The following is a 5211-nucleotide window of genomic DNA, read 5'->3' as shown; positions in this document are numbered from 1 at the left end:
TTCCTCAATTACATTTCCAATACTATCCCAAAAGTCCCCCATAGCGCCCCCCACTTCCCTACCCACCCATTCCCATTCTTTTGGCCCTGGCATTCCCCCTGCATTTTCATTAGACAGGAATAATTCTTGGTCAAAAATTTTGAGATGGGTGGGAGGCTCCTCTCAATTGGTGGTCATGTTATCTACTGGATGTGTTCTCTTGAATTTACATCTCTCCATTGTTGAGCATTTTGGCTAAGGACATCCCCATTGGGTCCGGGGAGCCTCTCACATCCCTGGTATCTCAGAAATTCTAGAGGTATCCTCATTCTCAACTCCATATTGCTGTATTTTTCTATTCATTCTCCTGGCCCTCTAGCCTTCTCTCCTTTCTCTCTCATGCCTGAACCTGGCACCACTTTTATCCCTTTCTCTACCTTCTCCTATCTAGATCCCTCATTCCCTCTGCCTCCATGATTATATTGTTCCCCATTCTGAATGGGATTAAAGCATCCACTTCCTTCCTATTAAGCTTCCTATAGTCTGTGAGTTATATTATGTATAATCTGAATTTTTGAATAATATCCACTTATCAGTGAGTATATACAATCTATGTCCTTTTGTGTCTGAATTACCACACTCAGGATGATATTTTCTAGTTATATCTGATAGCCTTCAAAATTCATGATGTTTTCATTTTTGATAACTGAGTAGTATTCTATTGTGTAAATGAACCACATTTTCTGTATCCACTCTTCGGTTGAGGGACAATTGTGTTATTTCCAACTTTAAATTATTACAAATAAGGCTGCTTTGAACACAGTGGTGCACATGTCCTTATGCTATACTGTGTCATCATTTGGTTTTATATGCAATAGTGGTATAGATGAAACTATTTAAGGTAGAACTATTTCCTATTTTCTGTGGAATGGCCAGATTGATTTTCAGAATGGTTGTACCAGTTTGCAATTTCACCAGCAATAAGAGGAGTGTTCCTCTTCCTCTCCAGCATCTGTTGTCACCTCATTTTTTTTATCTTAGTCATTCTGATTGGTGTAAGGTGGAATCTCAGGGTTGCTTTGATTTACATGTCCCTGATTACTAAGAATGTTGAACATTTCTTTAAATGCTTTACAGCCATTCAAGATTCCTCTGTTGAAAATTCTCTCTTTAGCTGTGTAGTCTCTTTTTTAACTGGGTTATTTGTTTTTTTTTTTTGTTTTGTTTTGTTTTGTTCTTTTGGAGTCTAACTTCTTGAGTTCTTTGTATATTTTGCATATCAGCCCATTGTCAGATGAAGGGTCAGTGCAAATCTTTTCCCAATCTGTAGGTTGCCCTTTTGTCTTACTGACATTGTCCTTTGCCTTCCAGAAGCTTTGCAGTTTACTGAGTTACCACTTGTCTATTGTTTATGAAATTTCCCCTGTGACAATACCTTCCAGGATATTTCCCAATTTGTCTCCTATTAGAGTTCATGTATCTGGTTTATGTTGAGGTCATGATCCACTTGGACTTGAACTATGTACAAGATAATAAATATGGATCAATTGCATTCTCCTACATGCAGGCAGCTAGTTAGACCAGTGACATTTGTGGAAAATACTTTCTTTTTTCCACTGACTGGCATTGGGTTCTTTGCAAAAGATCAAGTATCCATTGGTGTGTGGGTTTATCTTTGGGTCTTTTATTCTATTCCATTGATCTACCCATCTGGCTCTGTACCAATACCTGCTGGTTTTTTATCACTGTTTCTACATGAGGTCTGGGATGGTGATTTCTCCAGAAGTTCTTTTATTGTTGAGAATTGTTTTCACTATTCTGAGTTTTATTTTTTTATTATTCCATATAAAGTTGAGAATTGCTCTTTCCATCTCTGTGAAGAATTGAGTTTTAATTTTGATGGGGATTGCGTTGAATCACTAGTTTACTCTTGGAAGGATGGCCATTTTTCTATATCAGTCCTGTCAATCCATGAGCATGGGAAATCTTTTCATCTTCTGAGGTTTTCATAGATTTCTTTATTCAGGTTTTTGAAGTTATTGTTATATAGGTCTTTCACTTGTTTTGGTTAGAGCTAACCCAGGATGTTTTATATTATTTGTGGCTACTATGAAGGGATTTGTTTCCCTAATTTATTTCTTATCCCATTTATCCTTTGTATAAAGGAAGGTTGCTGATTTGAGTTAATTTTATATCCAGGCACTTTTCTGAAGTCATTTATCAGCTGTAAGAGTTATCTGATGGAATCTTTGGTGTTGCCTGTGTATACTATCATCTTGTCCACAAATAGTTCTGTTCTGATTTGTATCACTTTGACATCCTTTTCTTCTCAATTACTCTAGCTACCACTTCAAGTACTATATTAAATAAATAAGGAAAGAGTGGGCAGACTTGTCTTCTTCTTGAATTTAGTGGAATTGCTTCAAGTTTCTCTCCCTTTTAATTTAATGTTCACTTTTGGTTTGCTGTATATTGCTTTTCTTATGTTTAGGTATTTGCCTTGAATTCCTGATCTCCCCAAGACTTCTAAAATGAAATGGCTTTGTATTAATCAAACACTATTTCATCATCTAATTAGAAGATCATGTGATTTTTTTGAGTTTGTTTATATAGTGGATTATGGTGATTGATTTAAATATATTGGACCATATTTTGGGATGAAATGTTATATATATATATATATATATATATATATATATATATATATATATATTTATTTTATAATATTTTTTGTTTTTTGTTTTTTTGTTTTAGTTTGACTGTATCTCTGTTTAGTTTCTGTTCATTAACCTGTTCATTGGTGAGTGTAGGGTTTTGAAATATCTCACTGTTACTGTGTGAAGTTCAATGTGTGTTTTGTGCTTTAGTAAAGTTTCTTTTATGAGTGTGTATACCCTTGAATTTGGGACATAGATGTTCAGGGTTCATCTTGGTGGGTTTTTCCTTTGATGAGTATGAAGTTTCCTTCCCCATCTCATTTGAAATGTTTTGGTTGAAAGAATGTGTTATTGGATATTAGACTGACTACTTTAGCTTATTTCTTGGGCCATTTGCTTGGGAATATATTCATTGCCTTGTACTCTGAAGTAGTGTGTATTTTTGTCACTGGGGTGTGTTTCTTTCATGTAGCAAAATACTGGATCCTCCTTGTTTATGCAGTCTTTTTGCCTATGTCTTTTTATTGGAAAATTGAGTCTGATGTGGAGAGATGTTAAAGGCCAGCGATTGTTATTTACATTATTCTTCTTGTTGGAAGTGGTATTAAGTAGGTATGATTCTTTCCTTTTGGGTTTCTTCTGAGATGATTAATTTCTTGTGTTTTCTTGGTTGTAGGTATCCTCCTTGTGTCAGAGTTTTCCTACCAGTATCCTCTGTGGGACTGGATTGATAGAGAGATATTATTAAATTTAGTTTTGTCATGTAATATCTCGGTTTCTCCATCTCTGGTGATTGAGAATTGTGCTGGGTATAGTATCCGGGTCTGGCATTTGTATTCTTGTAGGTTCTCCATGACATCTGTCCCGGGATCTTCTGCCTTTTAGTCTCTCTTTTGAGAAGTCTTGTATAATTCTGATTGGTCTGCCATATATCTTAGTAGGGCATTTTCTCTTTCCACTTTGTTTTAATTAATTTACTTTTTACAATCCATATCCCATTCCCTGCCACCTCCATATCCCCCATCTGACTGCACCACATCACACACCTCCTCCCCAACCCCCTTTCTCCATGTGGATGTCCCAAACCCCCACCCCACCTGACCTCTTAACTCCCTGGGGCCTTCAGTCTCTTGAGAGTTAAGTTCATCATTTCTGAATAAACACAGACCAGAAAGTACTCTACTTTATGTGTGTTGGGGGCCTCATGTCAGCAGGTGTATGCTGTCTGTTTGGTGGTCCAGTATTTGAGAGATCTCATGGGTACAGATTAATTGAGACTGCTGGTCATTCTGCAAAATCACCCTTATCCTCAGCTTCTTTCAGCCTTCCCTAATTCAACAACAGGGGTCAGCCACTTTTATCCACTGATTGAATGCAAATGTATGAATCTGACTCTTTCAACTACTTGTTGGCTCTTGCAGAGGACAGTCATGAAGGACCCCTTTTTGTGAGTGCTCCATAGCCTCACTTAGTGTCAGACCTTGGGACCTCCCTTTGAGCTGGATCCCATTTTGGGCCTGTCACTGAGCCTTCTTTTACTCAGGCTCCTCTCCATTTCCATCCCTGTAATTCTTTCAGAAAGGAACAATTATGGGTAAGAGATGTGACTGTGGGATGGCGACCCCATCCTTCATTTGATGCCCTGTCTTGCTATTGGAGATGGTCCCTATAAGTTCCCTCTCACTACTGTGGAGCATCTAAAGTGCCAACCTAATAGTTTTTCTTTCTTCTGTGCATTTAGTGTTATGATTAGTGTGTGATTGGATGATTTTCTTTTCTGACCCAATCTATTTAATTTTCTTTATTTCTTTTTTTTCTCTTTCCAGTGATGGCCAACTAGGCCATCTTTTGATACATATGCAGCTAGAATCAAGAGCTCCGGGGCTGTAGACTTTCTGTAGGTTAGGAATGTTTTCTTCTACAGCTTTCTTGAAGATGTTTTCTGGCCCTTTAACTGTGAATTTTCACTCTTTTCTATTCCTATTATTCTTAGGTTTGGTCCTTTATTTCTGTCCTGAATTTACTGGATGTCTTGGGTTTGGAGCTTTTTACACTTTCTATTTTCTTTGCCTGTAGTGTCAATATCTTCTAGGATATCTACACCTGTGATTCTCTCTTCTAGCTCTTTTATTCTGTTTGCGATCTCCTTCCTAGGTTTTCCATCTCCAGGGTTGCCTCTATTTCTATTTCTTTATTATTTTTATTTCCATTTTTAGGTCTCAGACCATTTTGCTCACATCCTTACTTTTTAGATTGTGTTTTCTGGTATTCACTTAAGGGATTTATTTATTTTCTCTTTAGGGCCTTTTATCCATTTGGCTGTTGTTACCTGTATTTCTTTTTTTTTAAATTTTAATAAATTTTATTACATATTTTCCTCAATTACATTTCCAATGCTATCCCAAAAGTCCCCCATACCACCCCCCACTTCCCTACCCACCCATTCCCATTCTTTTGGCCCTGGCATTCCCCTATTTTAGGGAATATAAAGTTTGCAAGTCCAATGGGCCTCTCTTTCCAGTGATGGCCGACTAGGCCATCTTTCGATACATATGCAGCTAGAGACAAGAGCTCC

This window comes from Mus caroli, chromosome 2 (assembly GCF_900094665.2).
Source record: "Mus caroli chromosome 2, CAROLI_EIJ_v1.1, whole genome shotgun sequence".
In the NCBI taxonomy this organism is placed as follows: Eukaryota; Metazoa; Chordata; class Mammalia; order Rodentia; family Muridae; genus Mus; species Mus caroli.
The sequence above is the reverse complement of the archived record's forward strand: the minus strand, read 5'-3'. Positions refer to the sequence as shown.